Here is a 19,904-nt window from a genome sequence, read left to right on the forward strand (position 1 = left end):
TAATAAGAAATTTCTTAGAAAGATACAAAATTTAAGTTGATATTTGAGAAGGTCCAATATACTTGACTGTGGGACTCATGAATCTAGAAAAAAAGGAAGTTTTGTTATCCAGAACTGAATACCATTTCCTTCATTGATATCTATCAAAACGAGAGCATGTTTTATTTTGAAAAATTTTTCTTATTTCGATTCAACAAATATGAATGCCTATTCGTAGTCATTGCCTGCTAAATGTCGAGGAGCTGCATTCAAAAAAGCGCAGCCGGCAGAAGAGACTTTCTTCCTTAAAAGCATTAAGAATATAGTTCACGTTTTGGAACCTAAACAGATGGATGATTAGGTTCTTGGTTGCTAAACTGCTCCTTCAGGAGCAAGCACGCGAGAATGTTAAGATTTTTAAAATAGCTTTTCCCTGTTGCAAGGAAGTTTCCCCGTAAAATATTTAGTGTGCGATTTTATAGATATTCTTGCGAAAAAGTGACCTCGAAAAGTGTATCAAGATAGTTCATCCTTCCTCGTGACAGCGAAACATTTTGATTTGCAAGAGGAAAATCCTTAAGTATTTCACATTCCTGAACTTGGTCAGCAATTCCATGAAATCATTAGCGGTAGCACATTAAGTTCCTTTGAGATGTAGGTAAACCTACACCGCTGCTTTTAACGGCAAATATTTGTACAGGTAAAAACCTTGTTTCTATATAAAGAAAAACAGACTTTACGATCTGATTTAGAATTGTACGCAAACTGGAGACCACAAAAAAATTTAATCTCATTAGGATTTGAATCTGCTTGCCTGTTACGATATTTTAATCGTCAATAAACTGGCAGCTAATGGAGCAATTTGGGACAATGGTGACCTGTAAAAGCCAACTGACATTGTCAAATTTAAAGAAATTTCGTGAGCGTTGAATTTCAATGTGCCGCTTGTCCACTTGAATCCAGTAGTGTTTTGGAATTTTGCTGTAGTGGCTGATTCAGTTGTGTTGTCTAAAAGAATACTTTCTCTTCAAGTGAGAAATAGGATCGTGTTTTACAAGGATGTTCCAATCGACTTAAAACAATGACATTTTGCATGGCACTACGATTGTACATCCTGTTCCACTGATGGATTCTTGTATTTGCAAAAATACGTTTTTAGAACCGAAGTTAGCTTTCAATAACGCCGACATACTTCTCGAATAGTTTGAATTCATTCAAGATTTAAAACCTTGAGATGTTTATCTCTTCTGGTTAATTATTAACCAGTAGAGTTAACCAAATAAGATTCATTAGTGAATCTCATTTGGATTTTCCTGGTAAACAGGAAAGAATTTGATGCTAATTCAGTGCCATCATACAGCAACAATCGATCGATTGGAAAATTAATAAGCAAATGTAGCGCTAGTTTATTCTTCAGGTTCTTCCCAGACCTTGTAATTAGTTTTTCGCTTGAACTAATGCTTGTTAATAGAGGTTGCAAATCAGATTTTTCTCCATGTCCGATCGAAATAGTTGAGTGGACGACATAGCGCACGTTGTTCATGACTTGTGTACTGATTCACATCTTTTAGCTATCGATTTTAATTGCCAGCTTAATCTTGTGAGGAAGCAGAAATTCATAAGTTGACTGAAGCAAACCCTAGAATCTTAGTTTGCTAGTAGAAAGGGTGAATAAATATGAAGACTAATCGGTTGCTAGAGATGAAAAAATTAAACATTCACATTTTCTGCAGATGTATTTTGTTCGTGTAGTTCATGCAGTGGAGATTCAGGAGTGGTGTTGAACAAGGACAGAAAATTGACATTTCAAGAATGGGAATGGTTTGAATTTTACGTAAAACACTTATGGCTGTGGGGGAATGGATGGGATACATTACAGGGGACATACGAAAGAGTTCGTAGTGTTCCATTTGGTTGTTCAAGTGAAGGGTATGCCAACAAGTAGTTCTAGAAAAGTGGAAAGGAAAATATGGCAGCCCTGAGGCAGAATCCAAGACAAATTTATGAATGAATTGATAATGGATCTTTCTCGAGAGAAAGCATGGAAATAAAGGTCGGCGATTTGGTAACAATGCATTGTAACAAGTGTATAACACTTCGTGGAAATATGTAGAATAATGTGCAAGTTACATGGTTCTACCTCAATTCCTTCATGGTGATTACCACCACTTTTCAGCCCCCATCGTATAAGACAGTTATTAGTGTAGATGATTATACAGCGATTTATCTGGATTTTGCCAAAGCACTGATAACGAATCGCATGATACTGTTGAAATTAAGCAGGATGGGAATGGATTGTCCGTTGGCAACCTGATTGCAAGGATGCTTGATAGCAAGTTGTGTAAGGAGGCGCAGTATCTGGGAAAAAGTGATTAGTGGGCACTCTTCTTGGAAGATTTCAGTTCTATTTTAAAGTTTGAAAGGATTTTTTTTGCCGATGCTCAAGTAAGGAATGCAATGTCACGAATTTCCGATGTTGCAACATTTGAGTAGTTATGCTGAAGAATGGGGAGAGACTTCGAATGTTGCCAAGTCTTTTCCAGAAAAGGAATGAGGTTTATATTGGGAGAACTTTGTGTCGAGGGATCTGAAGTTCAGAGGACAGTTGTACAAATCCAGAAAATTTCTGCCATGATATGGAGAACCCTGAAGAATAAGTGATAGTTCCATTACATAAGGCTAATCAAAGAAATGCAGCCTATAACAACTTTATAAAAGGCCACATTCGAATGTGTACATTTAATCACCTGGTTATAATGCAGATGCGAATAACTGTCCCAGGACTCGGGAATGTTATGAGGACAGATTGAATGGTCTGCAGAACTTAATGCGATATGACGGATCAGATATAGCAAAATTGTTCTACAGGGAGAACGAGGTCATCCTAGGAACTACAGTAACCCTTGATTAATGCATCTTTTTTTTCGATACCCAAATTCGATTAGTGCGCCTATATACATTTTTAAAATCTAACATTTTTATGGCTAACCGTTTTAAAAAAAATCACTCCAGAATGAAATAATTTAGTTAGATTTAAAACATTTTACAAATGTTATTTTTAATGGCATACTCTACACTACTTCCATGTACACTATGTTCCAAATTTTTTCTGCCAAAATTTATGTCGTCTGCTATAGTACGCCCAGATTCGAGACCCTTCAACACATGTCACGAAAACGAGAATCCATCCGATAATAGGGTAATCAATCGGTCTTCTGGAAAGAGTGGTTTATTATTACACGTAAGAAAATTTCCTTCTTTTATGATCATTGTAGGTTTTAAAGTGGTAACTATTTTGCTTGTATAACTGTTGTGAAATTTTATCTATAACTCACGTGATTTCGCGTGTTGGCGACCAATTCGTACATCATTCTTTCTCCCCTTCAGTGAGAAAGGCAAGAGTTAATTAAATCTCATTCTGAAGATTTGAGCGATTCCGACTTGCTACATTTAGATGCACAGCAGGAAGATCCCGAAGAAAATTTAACCACTGATAGTCAGCCAAAAGATTTTACAGAAACAATTTGAAATTTTTCGTACAATAGAAGTATTTCGTACAAAAGCAGCAATGCGTAGGGCCGACCCTGATGAACAGAAGCAGCAAAGCTTGCAGAAGAGGCAATAGGGCCATACTGACGGTATGAAAGAAAGAAACAAGATGTCTTCAAACTTGAAATTTTACTTCTTTGTTAAGAAGTAAAATAAACTTCATATTCTGAATGTTTTATTGTTTTTCAGCTTCATGGTGTTCTTTTAACTAGACCCTGACTCATACCTTAATTCTTTTATAAAGAAAATTAAGAATCAAAAAAGAAATTTCAGGAACAAATTACTTTTTCTCATAGGTTATTATATTCGATTAGTGCGTTTTCGATTAATGCGCCTGTTTTTAAGAACGCATTAGACGCACTAATCGAGGGATTGCTGTATATAAAAATCATGAATAAGGTGAATTCGAAATTCACATGGCGCGTAGTGAGCGCTTCAACACTGAAGGTCTTCAAAAGGTACGATAGTTTTGGTCAGTGACTCCCACGATGAGAACTCAATCGAGGCCTGGAAATGTCACACGGCAACAAAAATATAGGAGTAACACTGAAATAAGATTGAAATTTTCTACACGTCAATAGCAGTAATTATTGTATTCGAATGATTTAGTTATGGTAGAGTAGTATCATGAGTAGTAGCACTTGCTCTTAGAGGAAGATGAGAAATCAGACTTATGCAAATTCTCAGTAATGATCAATAGCATTAGTTGCTTATTTGTGCAATAGCAACTTGAGTAGAGGATACAAGCTTAAAGGCTTAAACTAGTCTTATCGCTCTAAGAATCCAAACTCCGTTTCATCCTTACTTGACTATCAGTAATTGCAATTCTGAGCGTCGCTACAGCGAGTGGCTGTCGGCGAGAAAGAACCATATTCGATTCCCATGTAGGACATGATCCTTATTTTAATTGAAAGCCCTCTTATTAATGAGGGAAGCAGGCAGGGATTACGCCTTTAATGAGACGGGTACATCATTCTGCAAGACATCGGCCTCGGTTGTAATTAAGGACGATTCAGCCTTCAGTTAATAAGAAAACAGTTAAACCAATGTAGACAAGATTATAATTGTAAAATTCCATTTTTGCTAAATCCAGTATTCCAGATTATGGAATAAATGTTTAATCTCCGGATCATCCGATGTTGCAGTCCTCATTTGGTGATAGGAATCTTTTCCCGAATTAGAGAAAAGATTGACCCATCGTTGTAACACTGACAGTCCCATCCGCGAAAAACCTGGAACTCATAGCACGTTAGTTACCATTTGGGGAAACCGGAAGGACTTTATATACTGCTTGAAACCCTAAAATAACTAAATAGCATTTTAGGTTGTAATGTTCACTAATTCTGCATAAAAAAGGTAATGAAGACCGTAATTACAGACCCATCTGTCTTATCGCAAGATAGAAAAACTTAGGAAAATATTCGCCAGAGTCATCCTGAACAGAATACAACCCTGCAAACGAAAATAGTTGCAGAACAGGCAGGTTTCAAAAAAAAAAAAACTGACAATAGACCACATTCAAACTATTACTCAATAGAAAGATGCAGAGAATACCAGATTCCACTTTGTCTTTAGATTTTTTTAAAAAAGAATTTGATACTGTTGAATATCAAGCTTGGAATACTGCGTTAATAGAATAAGGAGTAGAAATAACATAAAGCTCATAGATATCTATAAAGGCAGCACAACAAATCACTCTTTTCAATCACCCGATTAAAATGAACTTCGAGTACGTCAGGGCGATGTACTATCACCTAATCTCTTTCCACCTACTCTGGACAGCATCATTCGAAAACCTGATATAAAAGGTGGAATAAGCATTGATGGTGAAAATGTTAAATATCCTCTTATTCGCCGACAATGTGGCAGTAATATATCCCCCCCCGAACTATTAGAATCAATTCATGGAGGTTTAATGGAATATTATCAGCCCTGAGAAAGGATTAAAACTAATTTTTTTTTTTTTTTTTTTAGAATCAATGCTGAATGATAAGCCAAAACTGCCAAAAAGTTGGATTGGAAATACATCCGAACAAAACAAGATGGATGAAAAACGAATACTGTAAAGATTATACACAATCACTCTAGAATCCCACACCATCGAAAAAATTGATTACATCTACCTCAGACAGTCCATAAAAATGGATGACATCAAAAATAGCAAGAAAAAAGCTGCTTGGATAGCCTTCAACAAAATAAAATCAATCACCAAAACAGAAATAAGAGCCCATCTTTTCACTAGTCATATCCTACCAGGATTAACTTACGGCAGTGAAACATGGAACAACTTTAAAAGAATGTACAATATAAATAAAATTAGACCACATAAGACAAATCAAGAAGTCTGGACTCAGATATAATAAAAGCAATCTACAATAGCAAAAGTAGATGGGCAGGACATCTCGCCAGAATGAGAGATCAGATGGACAGTCAGAGTAACAAATTGATAGATACCAAAAGGAAATCCGGAAGACCAGCCTTAAGGTTGGATGAAAAGCTACTCTTTACTACCTGCAGTCATGGAGAAATCCTGACCGAAATCACAGGTCCATCAAGGTAATGTTTACTAAAACAACTACAGTAGGATTCTAAACAGATTGATTATAAAAGCTGAGAGCTCCACTCAACTACAAAGCAGAAGGTAGAGCAACTTAATGCGACTGCTTTCTTGATTGTACCTACTGAATAGTGAATACTTGATTAACCAATGACTTGCAAACTTGCCCTTCAGCTGATGTAGAAACATCAGGTGAAGGGAATTCATACAGCGATTCTGCGAACAGATTTTTGTAGTGACAATTTTTGGGGGATTGCGCCATACACGAAAATGCTGTGCGATGCTTTTGAAAGTGGAATCAAGTGCATCTCATTCAAAGTGACACTTGGACTAAGTATCAAAGAACAGCCAATTTCACCCCACATAGATCCAAAAAAGGGAGCAAGTTTTAGCACTTCCACTCAGAGCTATCGTCTATGCTTTAAGTATCAGTAACCTCGCAGCGATGGGAGGGAACTTCGTTCAGTAAGATGGGACTAGCGAAATATAGAAATTACTGGTTAAGAGGGACTCCAGACAAACATGAAGCTAACGTTAACAAAATTTTAAATTCACTGAGTACGAAACTCGCCACAAATGATTCAAACAATCCAAAACAGGCAAGCACAGCAATGCCAATCACATCAAACTGTCTTAGTTAAATTTGTGGCGAGTTTCCTCTTCAGGTGAACTTATTTTCTCTTAGTCACTCCTTATATTCCATAAAGTAAAAACGTAGAGGTTGTTTTGCATAATGGAGTTTGGAAATTGATACGAAGTAAAACAGCTTCTATATACAAATAGCCTAGTCTCGAAGATACTTCACATATTCGGGTCAAGAATTAAAGAATTTTGTAACCAGGCAGGGGGGGAATTTTTTCTAACTGATTCAGATAAATGCGGATAGCAATTAGCATATTCCAATCCTATCCAAGTTATACTGGGTTAATAATTAAGAATTTAACCCCAAGATCGTTAATATCAGCCTATTAGGTAACCGAGGGGATCCTATCCTTAAAAAAGGGAAATAATTAGTTTTAACAGCGGAGATGGGCCGTATGTGGGCCACGTAGTTGGATGGATTAATGAAACGCAGCTTGTTAGTGGCAACTGCAATGAAAACTCAGGTGAAAGGGAGTGTTTACTTGGGGATATTGGCGATTCTATCGCTTGGAGGTCAGTGGCCCACTAACGCCACAGCGAGTGGCAAAGACGAGGAAGTAAATAATTGATATTTGAGATGGCAGCCAGATATGGTAAGAGGATTGTGAATATTTCAGCGCTTGTCTATAAGGAAATTTTGTAAACAAATGCAACTAGAAAAACCGGCATTTGCTACTCGGAAAGATGAAGTACACGTTTTTTAGAACCTCATTTTTTTTCCTGATATCTGTTGGCTTTGAAATTAAGCCATCTTTACTGTTAAAATAGTGAGAGGATAAAAAAGTGACGTAGCGTTAAAGACTTCGGAAAGTTGCCTTTCACACTGAAGTTACCAAAATGTTGTAGAGGCTTAGTTAACAGCTGCCAGGCAGTCAACTTTAAGATCTACACCAGGTTTAATGCAGATGCTTTTGATCGAGAAGCATCAATAGCAACTCAGAAGGTACACTTAATTCACATGAGCCACTTATTTTCCGCGGTGGTTTGGAAGATAGAACTGCCGTCTCATTTCCTCGCCACACTTCGCAACGTATGATTGCTTCGATGAAATTCTTGGTCAATTCGGCAATTGGATTTAGACATCGATTTTGAAGTGTATGTAAGCGAATTAAGTAGATGCCATAATTACCTTGACAGACTATAGCAATCTGTGGCGAATTCTCCATGCTTGCTGCACAAGCTCATTAATTGAGAAAGAAGTACTATTTATTTGTTAATAAATGCATGCATTTATAAGCATTCCATTTAGGCTTTTATTTTCGTAGACAGAAGACGTTTTAAGCTTGCGCGGCAATAATTGAGCTTTGCATTGTGTATCGAAGGCCGATGCTTGCTCGTCTAGTCAAAGTTACCATAGCCATTTCACGTCGTCTCACTGTTGCTGAAACACAGGCCATACGCAGTCAACGTAGCTCTAGCCAGTGAGCTTCAACCAGCCTTTACAAGTGTGAGTGTTGCTTGTGAAAATTAAGTCACAACCAACTTTTTATGACTATGTTATTGACCAGTTCATAAAGAACCGTAGGGTAGATTTTGTATTCAAGTAGCTAAATTGAAAAAGATAAAATATCATTTGTAAAATAAATGTTGTATTTGTATGATTAATTTTATAGTTTATGATTTTATAGTTTTAAATGGTCAGTAATTCATTATTCCGCTAGTCAGACTTCAATGACACCTCATTCCCTGAATGATAAGCGTGAATTTCAAGACCAGCATTCACCCGATTGCAATTTTGATTTACACGAAAAGTTAGGGGAACCTGTAGTGCATTTGTACTGTGAGCATGCTAGGGATTCACATAATCCGGAACTTCAGACCTCTTCCAGTCATTTCAAGAATCGGGCTTGCTGCAGAAACTCAGTGCAAGATAAACAGATTCAAACTTTTTGTATAACTTTCATTGGAATTAGTATATCTGGTGAAGCCATTTTTGCCATGAAAGATTAATTAGCATGTGATCAGCTGGTATTCGCAAAATCAAAGTACGTTGGGAATAGTTCCAGCATTGATCTACGATTTCGTTGTAAACGAGCTTGTGAGGTGTTTTCCCCCGTGCCCCTTTCGCCATCCAGATATCTGAAGACTGGTAGGCATCATTAAAAACAAGCTTAACGGAAAGACGCCATCGTTAAGATACCTAGACTGTCCAACAGTGCTCACTTAAAATGCACGTCTGCAATCATTGATCTTCACACATTGAAAAACAAAAAGCTAAGTCTTAGCTTACTTGAATGGCATCCTCTTCAAATCACTGAAACTTCAAACCAAAAAGGCGAAGTATTTCGTACTACTTGTTCTGATGGGATCGACAAAAGCAGCACAGTCTGTTCTAAGTGTAACGAACTGCTTAAGATGATCATTTACATTAGCAAATATCAAATTTCTTGTCACATTTATGTAGGTGAAAGTTATTTGCAAAGTGTTGCTTTCATACATGACTAACAGGAAGGATTGTGTTAGCTGAACCAAGATGTGATCGCTTTGCTAAAGTGCGTAAGGCCTGCGAGTCTTCGTGAGATCAAAAACTACTTTTCTACAGCAGCCAGGAGGAGCTAGTAATTTGTGTGCAAGAAGAAGTTATTCAGATTTTGGGTTAGTAAAAAGTGGCGGAAATTGAATCCTCGCGGTTAAAGAGGTTTGTTCAAGGCATAGAGAACTACTGCAAGCATATTCCGCACTTAAATATGCATTTAATGTTCAGGTTTAAACTTTTACAGGATTCAAGATTATCCACTAAAGACTTATTTTGCAGTTGGAAATCAGCATATTACGCTTGAAAAATGAAGGGTTAAGGACGTTTCTGGAAGAAACAGACGTGTCGACGTTAGTCATCTAAAGTTAGGCTTTAGCAGTCAGCTAAGCACCCAAATGGTACATTCGAAAATCAAGTAAGCACATACAGAGGAAGCTAGAGGTTTGCCCTCTGCGTTATTTAGATCGCGTTGAGGGGAAAACAAGGGACGGTATTCAAGTTGTGCTGACCTGTTTATTGCAGGTTCTAACATTTTAACTGCTTCAAAGTAATCATTTGAGTAGCAATCTTTTATCTGATTGTGGTCTGAAGTATATCGTGCTTATCTATTGTCCAAAAGAGTGGACAGCCAAAGACATCACACTGAAGGGAGATTGAACACCTGGAAAGAGGATTCAGGCAGTCTGATTTCACTAGGGAAGGTCAAACTTTAGTATTATTGATTTCTGATCGCGTCATTTTAGATTGAGCAGGCCTCTGATGCAAGATAATGTGGTGGGTAAAAGGGTTTTCTCGTATCTCTCCGTTTTGTTGGAATGATGAGGCCTTTTTCAGGTGATCCTTAATTTTGAAAATTCCTACTTCCTTGCCAAGGTTATGAACAGAAACTGCACGAAGATGTCTGTGGGTTTCCAGTAGACAAACTTTGAATTCCTTTGTCTCCAGTGTAACAAAGGCCAGGAGTTGCGATAAATTTCAAGGGCACACCGATTCTAGGTTTCCTTAATATTAACCCTAGAAAAGCTGGAGGGCACATGGCAAAAAGACATACCTCAACTAAACTGAATTCGATAGTAAAGTTTCGAATTCAACAGAAGCCTTGCACCACCTCGGTTTGCTGAGAGGTTTCAGCAATGTCAGGAAATGCTATTTGAAGTTGTTCCATATAATACCCAAATTAGAACAGGGCGATTAATTCTCATTATCTTAATATCCCAAGATAGAATACGGTTCTGACCGGTTTTTGGGGAACCCTCCACATCCTAATAACTGACTGATCCATTTGATTGAAACACCTAATTAAAAGGTTTAGGTCAGACGGGACTCGAACCCAAGGTATTCCCATCCAAAGTGCTTTTTTCCATGCAAAAAAAAAAAAAAAAAAGCACGTTAATAATGCAGGTTCTAACTGAAGGTTTTGTATTAAGTATAATCTAGAACGATGTCTTGTTAGCGCCAAGTTGGGATACCAACTTGGCGTGTGTATGGCATTCAGTTGAGCAGTGGATTCCCAGTCTGGACCAAGCATTCCATGAAGTATGTGCGCAGAAAGTTTTATACAAAAACACTACCATACAATTTTCAGGACAACTGCCTAGCTAGATGCTTTACAATCTAGCTGTAGACGACACATTAGAATTCTCTATAATTCGATATTGTGGGCTTTAACTGGGACAACTAGATCTATAGAAAAATTTGAAGCAGTAGGTTTTCCACTGGCATCAAGTTACCAATATCGGATCCTTTGAAAAGGATGATCCTAGATTAGGCACTACAACTCCAGATTTCTTTGAAGTCTCTTGAAATGGAAACAGGATTTCAGCTTTCTTGGGTCCTCCATTAGTGTTCAGCCTACTACTCTAAATCTACTCGCACGCAGATACTTCATATCCTGTTCAGAAACTGAAGACGGGGTGGTAGAGCTATTTTTTCCCCTCAGAAGGGGGGCTGCACCTGAAATAGGCTTCATTCCGACAAAACGCATGAAACAAATTTACCAAATTTTACTCCCCTAAACCAGGTCATGAATACTATACCCTACAAAAACTCAGTCACCTCAAGACTTAGTCTACAGGTCCCTAATCTTCCCGCGAGAGAAGACCACAAGGATCTTTTTTGCCACATTATCCTTTTCCAATATTTTGAATGAGGTCAGAAATATAGGGTAGGAACAAAAGCAGTTTAAAAGCACAATATATTAGACCTCTTCCTATAGGAGTTAAAATGCTTAAAAATAAAACATTTTAAGCACCAAATGCTAGAGAACTATTCTACATGAATAGTCATCTTCCAGTAGTACACCTTGACTAACGATCGCCTGTTTTCAAAGCCGCGTCTTTAATATCATTGGAGTGCGCTACATAATATTAATCTGCTAGCATTAACTTTCTGAAGGAAGTTACATTCATGCATGATTAACTCGAACTGAAGCGCAAGGCTAGTTAACGTGGTGCAGTTGCAACAGAAGTGAAGAATCCACTAAACCATAACTTTAAACGTTTAATTCCACCTCACATGGAATTCTGCTTCTGGGTATTTGAATTTGTGCGCACTTAGCGGCATTACAACGAAACCGAGTCATTTGAATTCTGAAATTAGCAAGTGGATCTGTTGAAAAGTAGTAGAATCCCATGGCCACTCGTGCAGAAGATTCCATGGATTACAAAACGGGAAGTTTCAGTAATTTGTAGTTGAACGCCTACTTAATGCGAAATTAAGCCGTAGTGAGCACTGCAAGGCTTTCAATAAGTAGGGTAGAATACTTATTCGAGTAAATGTTCCTTGCTCAAATGGTTCTTTACAATTGGGTAATTTCAAAAGTTAAGATTAACTGGAATTCCATTTAAGCATGAAAATTCCATAATTGAATCTTAAAGGAGTGAAAACTCAATTCCACAAGTTCCTTTAACGTAATATTACACAAAGCCATGTTGGCCAGTATTTTAGATTGCATTAATGTTGAATTTTAACAAAGCCTTAATGTCCGAGCATTAAGCTCTTTATTGTCAAATATGCCGAATTGGCGAGAATTGAGATATGCCGATGTGACTAATGCAAACGCATAGTTGGTGCAGATCATATGGAAAGAACACGATTCTTGACTTACAAAATAAGGATTTACTGCTGCTTGGCTGGCCAAGTGAGTAGCATTTCCAGTCTCCTGCCCATAAGGATAGTTTGAATCATACTGCAGAAACGAATGCTTTTTGCGATATATAAAAAAGAAATCAGCTAAAGCCTTTTTATTCCCGTGGTAAATTTGAAATTACGGCCATAGACGAAATACGCTAATCTACAGCAGAATTTTGATATCCTAACCCTCGCTGATGGCACATACTAGAAGATTATAGGTTTGACTCTTTCGGGAATGGGATTCACATAGCATTGCAAGACGTCAGATTGAGTTCATTCCCTAATTTTGCATTACTCGCAGAAGAACGTTACGTAATAAAGATGTAACACAGCCCACCGTTTGTAAGTCTCTGCTTGGCGTCTTGTCAAGCATAGTCGATTCATGCTGAAGGGGAGAAAGAAATGAAGGACGTAAGAATTGGTCGCCAACACACGAAATAACGTGCTTTAACATTTTCCAACTGTTATACAAGCAACATAGTTAACTACAATAATCATAAGTTAATTTTCCGACCGGTAATAAACTCATCCCACAATATGGGCTGATTACCCTATTTTCGGAATGGATTCTCCTATTTCTGAGATGCGCAGAAGTGTCGAAGGATCTCTAATCGGTGGGCGAACTATAACCGTAGTACTATTCGTCAAGCCAATTGGTGTTGCTCAAGCGTTTCAGAGCAAATACCTTTGCTTACATTTCCATACAAGCTGGAAACTGGAGATTAGATCAGGACTGTACCGTATAATACAAGGATTCTCATTTCTTGCTCTCGCGACCAAGCATTTCAGGCCTTTAACTGTTCTGAAATAAATTTTACTAAAGTCCAGACACTACATTTCTGCCACAGCGAGATGCAGAACTATACAGCCTGCAGAGAGGGGCTACCCACTCACGTGAGCTCTATTTTGAAGAGATGTTTCAAAAGGGCAAATTATTTTGCCCAACATGCGAATTTGTACAGTAATGCGTCTTCAGAATTAAACTAACAATGAATAAGTTGTTATTAGACTATTCCGGTTTGAGAAACGATTCGAATCTAAATTTGGGATGAAGAATTTAGGAGCTTAACGGAAGACGCTTAGCATGGCGCCGAGTGCATTAAAGTAGTTAATTGCGTGTTCTAGTTCAAAAGGTAGTTTTTTCCGTAAGGGAAAGAACCTGCAATTCCAGAAGACCGACTAACTTGTCTTCAGTTGGAAACCCTTAGGTTCATTCAGGACTATCGTCGATACAGACATGCTACAGAGATTCTCAGGAGTGATGTTGACCTAAAGTGCCAGTCTCACCTGATACTCAGGATGTAAAAGACTTATTACAGCTTAAGGGGATATTAAACCCATGGTCTGGATGGTATATTATTTTCTAGTACAGAAGCGCCACTTATATAGTATAAGAACCATAACATACGTTTTCTGCTAAAAAGGGCACTACATTTGAAATTTATGCGCATCTCGTGGCTTCAGGTTAATACTACATGTAGTACGAATACTACATTGGAGATGAGAGAATCAGCCATTTCGTGGACAGAAGTTTAAAAATTAAACTAAGTGAAGATAGGGGATGAGTAAATCCATTGGTCCTCAAAAGCCACTTGTCTATGGTTTTCTTCATGTTCAACTCAAGTTAAATTGTTGGCAAGGATAAATGGATCTCAATGGAGACAATTCAAACTGGCAGGATTATGAAATAGCGCGTGTTAATGCACGAATTCTTCGCTGACCCGGTTCAATTTAATCCATAACATAGCAAAAGTGTTTAAGGCATTTAGAACTGAGCATTATGGCAACGATGTCACTTCAGCGATCGGAGAGGACGTAAGATTTGAAGGAGGTGGGGAAAGTGGGTGGTGGAAAGGCAAGACAGTGAAAATAAGACTGTTGGAATAATGAGAACGTGTCGAGATGGTTTATAGGGTATTCGAGAGCATTTTGATTGTGCAAAGTAGACTGGTTTAAGGGGGGATGAATTAAATTCGTTAAAACGTCTGCACTATTGCATTAATAGATGAGACAAGCAAATTTCGAGAATTAAGCTCGTTTAGCAAAACGGAATAGCAAATGTTACTTGAGAAAAGGTTAAGTAGCCGATATCAAACTAATGTAGTGCAAATCAGATTGAAGGTACGGCGCCATTTCTTAGCTGGCCGGCTTTTTTTTTTTTAATTCAGTTTGGACAAAATTTTCCATCGTGCACGGGCTGAGAAACATCCGACATAAATTCTTACCTCTTAGCATTTGTGAAGTCATTTACTGAAACTTCGAAAGTTAGTATTAAAAAAAGAGTCATTAGATGAACCTCTTCGCTCGGTGCAGGGTTGAATCCGAAGAACTTATCTTGATCAATTATTCCAGATATTTTTAGTAAAATATTTATCCCACTTAAACAACTGAGGAGCTTTTAACTCGGGTAAATCGTTCGGAAAATATCTCCAAAGAGAAGAAATTACTATCCGGATAGATGAATACATAATTTCTACGAGATTTATTCGTGCGGTTAAAAGCGTTCCTTTTGGTTCAATGAATTTCCATTCCCCGCTCCTCCCCCATCGTGTTTGATACTTTTAATGGCGCAAACCCTCTATGAATGATCTTCAGAATTTTCATAATACGAAGGTTTTCCGGCGCATCAATTTCATAGAATGAGAGAACTTTTCTTGGTTGCTATAGTTTTACGTGAGCAGGGTTGAACTTATGCACTGGCGCACGAGACTAGCTGAGCCGGGGTTCCCGGAAAATTAGGGACAATTTTAATGGCCCCAAACGGGGCAAGGGGCCCCTGGAGCACTAGCGAAAAATGGAAGTACGGCCCTGAGATACAGATAACTTGCATCTATAGTCAGTTTGGTGTTCTCAAAATCCCTTAGTCCGTAATGATAGCAAGTGAAGATCAATATTGGGAGATTATTCTAATGACAATGAAATTAGGAGTATGCAATCTGCTTAAGTAGCTTTCTAAGCCGAAAGCGACTGTCCCACATTAAACCTTCCGAAAAAAATTTAAACCGTTTCCCCTTTCTACAGTTAAAAATGAATTTGCCGCCATGTTTCCTATCAAAAACCACCTTTGATTTCTTGGTAGGTATTCAGCGCTATGTTTATTTCGCCGCAAGCATTATGGGTACAGTAGTCGTTCTGAAGTGAGGCGTGAATGCGAATTGTATCCGCCTCCCAACTTGGGAAGTTTGGACCAGGAAATGAAATTTAATGACAACCCTTTCACATAACTTCAAAAGGAATTTCTAAATGCAAGAAATCAAAATAAGCGATTCTCATTTGGGAACGTTACCCGGAAGACAGTTAATTATCGTAATGATTAAAGACGTCACTTCCTTCTCCATACGAATTTAGACATTTGTTTACCTTCTCCAATATGGCTCTACCCATGCCAGATAAAAAGTTTAGGATAATAGCTAATCAGCTATTTAGCTCAAAATTAATAGCGAATAAATCAAGCCAATTAATTATCTTGGAATGTTAATAGACGACGGATTAAGGGCCAGGATTGAAGAGGATGCAACGACGGATGGTTTAGAGGACAAATCTTCCAAAAAAAAAAAAAAAAAAAACCAAGAAGTGGAAGATATTTTTGTAGGTTCAATCAATAGCAAAAAAGGTAAATCATGAGAAAGTTACTTTAGGTTAAAACATTAAGCGTAATGTAAGCCCTTGTCTACGTAGAGCATCTTCTAATATGACACTTAAACCAACTGGAATTTTCTATCCAAGTCGAATTTCCTAGACGTTCAACTGAATCAGCCGGTCTGATAAGGGAGGTAGGATTTTCGTCCCGCGAATCGGATGGACAGCACGCAGTTAATTCCTTCCTACAAGTATTGCGTGAGGAAGAAACATAGCACAAACTGCACGCAATCGATTAAATGCCTCACTCACGGTCACATTCCTCCTACCTTGGCACGAGTAAGAAAGCCAGAGAGATTCAGGAGACGTCCTGACTCATTCAATTGATACGTACAATTGTTTTAAGACATGCTTTTCAGCGTTAAAGCGGTTGCTCTACGCAAAAGGAAACAATTGCCAACGAGCATTTTGCTACTATTCTGTAGCATAAAAAATATGTCAAGGAAGCTGATCACACAATAGCCTTACAACCAAGAACGATTTATAAACCATGCGAAATGTTAAGCAGAAAATTCAGCTCTAATATTAAAGCTGGAGTTCATAACCATACTTATTAGTCGCATGCAAAAAAAAAAAAGTAGCAATGTTTGTAGAGAATTCATAACTCGCGAAATTAAATTTGAATAGTATTTTAAGCAATGCACAAGTTCCGTTTATTACTTATAATAATGTTGAGTGGATCTAGCTGGTTACAAAACAAAGTTATCGAGCGATGAGATTCCAATAGCATTAACTGCCAACTACACGTTTACTAAAAGAAATATTATATTCGGCACAATTTTATATTGCAAATTCATACTATTTGTATGAAATGTTGATATTACCTGCTTCTCTATAAAGAACTATGCACTTGATATTTAAGGTGTTCGGTTCCAAGTATAGTTTCGTCATTAATCCATACGCCGAAATGCTGAAAGGTAGAGAGATTCACGTACTCAAAAATACAGATTTAAGCACACAGAATTTAATAACTTACATGACGATAAAACATACGTGAGCCATTGATGATTTCCACTAATTTCTTTGCCACAGGATGCCATTTTTCGCTGCATCTTATTAGACATACATTAGCTCTTATTTACACGTACTATACAACAGAGCCGGGCAGAACAAGAACATTTACAAATCAAAACGGAACTCACGTGAAAACACACTACTCGATCATCCTTTACAGGTGCAGATGAAAAGAAAAATGAAGCATGCACTAAGCCTACGGCTAACGCCCGGTTTTGACGGAACTGCAATACGAGCCAAACGATTAGTTTTAATGAACAAAAATATCGTCTTTACGGTAGAAGACCTAAAAACCTCGTGTTCAACAAGAAAAAAAAAAAAGAACGCGTGAGGAAAAAAAAAAAAGTTTTATGCTTAGTAATCACTTCCTACAAGATGAGGAAAATTACATACCTGTACAAGGAAAATCCAAACACTTCCGTATACAACACACAACTAACAAATTCCACTTTTCCCTCTCCTTAAAAGTGAAAGTAGGCTTCGTGAAAATGCTTTGGTATCGCTAGACGCATGGTGGCGCTTCAAGGCCTGCATTTCGTACACAGAACAATTATAATAAACATAATTAAATTATTTGTATTTAAAACCGTATATTAAGACTTTTGAAATAAAAGCACGAAGGAAATTAAATGTACCGAACTAAGAAACAAGGCTGTCCCTGCAGAAGTCTCTCGAGAGACACTTACACTGCCCAGCTATTTTCGTTACGGGAAAACCTGTTTCATGACCTATTTGATTGTCATGGCAAGTGGAATAAGTTTACTTGCTTTTCAGAATTAGGGAAGGGGTAAGAAGTTCAGGGGTGATACTAATTTCCTACAAAAGAATACCGGGTATTTTTTTTTCTTTCTTCAAGATTTTAATTATATTAAAGTAACGTAGGATTAATATCTTTATTCTATGTAAATGCATTTGGGTACTAATTTGTTGAAATTTTAAACGTCTATAGGAATAAAATGTTATAAATAAAAATAGAAGCATGTCACGGAATATATTGCAAATAAATTACTCTGGTAAGCATACGAATTGCAAATTTAAAAGTTAATTATGATTTCGCAGTTTTGCCATAATAATTTTTTCATTTATCGCAGTTGATAATAATATATTATTATTATTATTATTAAGAGACACTTCCAGAGAGTCAGGGACTCATCGAGGAATGCCGCATACTACACGCATCAGCTATCATACTTGTTCTTGAATTCACTGACACTGCTTACACTCACAACATACAGTGGCAACCCAGTCCATTCACACACAACCCTCTGAGAGCAAAATCTAGCCCTCATGCTCTTCTCGGCGGCCTTCATTCTCAGCTTCCAAGGATGTCCTCTTGTCCTTTCCCCATCCTTCATAAACTGAAAAATTCCATCAATTGAAATCCTGTATGACCCTTTCAGAAGTTTGTAAGTCTCAATCATATCACCCCTCTTTTGCCACATGATCCCTGAACTTCAACTTGATATCTATTAACACCCCAAGATCCCTAGCCTCATCAGTTTCTTCTAGGAATGCACATTATATAATATATTATAAATATATTATATATTTATATATTAATTATATATAAATATAATTATATAGACTCTGGCTTCAGTTAAAAACATCAGCTCGTTTATGGTGAGACGTGATGGTGATAGGGAAAACAATAAAATTGTAGCAAGTGAAGCTCTTGTTGTTTATCATACTATGCATCACGGCCAAAGTTTTCCCGCAAATGATTGCTTGTCGACATTGATAAATAATATTTATGGATCAAAATTTTCTTCAGCACGTACCAAATCAGAAGCAATAATTACCAACGTTTTATCACCATACATATTGGGCGAAGTAATAGAGGATCTAAATAAAGCAAAAAGCATTATAGTCAGTTTAGTGCATCAAACAAAAAAGAGATCAAACTTTTACCAATCGGTGTGTGGTACTTTTTTGCCAAATTGTGGTGTTCAAGACAAAATTATACTTTATTTCATTACCTGGTGAAACATTTGACCTACAGTATGCTATGTTGAAGGAAGAAAGTGAAAAATTTGCCTTACAAAACAAAATTGTTGTTTTGTGTGCAGATAACGCGAACACCAATGTTGATGATTGCAAAAGACTTGCAGAAATAATGTGTGGCAAAAACTTGAAAATGAACTGAAGAGGCAGATTATCGGTATTGGTTGTATGTGTAGATTCAAGAGAAGAAGCGGAGACTAAACTGGAAAGATGGAGAAAAGTACTGGAAGAGAGAGGTATGAGACTGAGCAGAAGTAAGACAGAGTATATGTGTTGTGCAGTGGGCAGTGGCCAGGAGACAGACCTGGAGCTGGAAGGAAATGTCATCAGGAAGGTGAGAGACTTTAGATACTTAGGTTCGACAGTGGAAGAAAATGGAGGAGGTGAGAAGGAAGTGGGATGCAGGATACAAGCAGGTTGGAGGAACTGGAGGGAGATGGCTGGAGTGTTATGTGATAAGAGGGTGCGGATCAATCTGAAAGGCAAAATTTATAGGACAGTAGTGAGGCCAGCTATGACATATGCTATAGAAACTGTGGCCCTGAGGAAAAATAACATTAGCAGGATGGAAGTAGCAGAGATGAGAATGCTTAGGTGGATGTGCGGTGTGACCAGAAAGGATCATCTGAGAAATGAATATGTCAGGGGAACAGTGAAAGTTACGAACTTAGGAGCGAAAATACAGGAGGCAAGGTTGAGATGGTTTGGTCATGTGATGAGGAGGGAGGACGAATATGTGGGAAGAAGGGTCATGTAGATGGATGTGCAAGGAAGGCGGAAGCGTGGGCGGCCAAAGAAGAGATGGAGGGAGCTGGTAGAAGAGGACTTGAAGATGAAGAACTTGGATGTGGTGACAGCCCAAGACAGGAAGGTGTGGAGGAGACTCATAATAAACAGTGACCCCACTTAAGTGGG

The 19,904-nt window shown here is 37.7% G+C and overlaps 1 pseudogene across 1 annotated transcript in view; it reads right to left on the reverse strand.

The window, feature by feature from the left end:
• LOC150097137 (lysophosphatidylserine lipase ABHD12 pseudogene) overlaps window positions 1–17,426 on the reverse strand; it is a 34,575-nt pseudogene extending 17,149 nt beyond the window's left edge. The window contains exon 1 of the transcript XR_016549676.1: window positions 17,382–17,426. The product of XR_016549676.1 is annotated as a lysophosphatidylserine lipase ABHD12 pseudogene (transcript). The remainder of the gene's footprint in view (window positions 1–17,381) is intronic.
• Window positions 17,427–19,904: the final 2,478 nt, after the last annotated feature.

Source organism: Typopeltis vanoorti, chromosome 17 (assembly GCF_054136105.1).
Source record: "Typopeltis vanoorti isolate ZY-2024b chromosome 17, IOZ_Tvanoo_1.0, whole genome shotgun sequence".
Taxonomy (NCBI): Eukaryota; Metazoa; Arthropoda; class Arachnida; order Uropygi; family Thelyphonidae; genus Typopeltis; species Typopeltis vanoorti.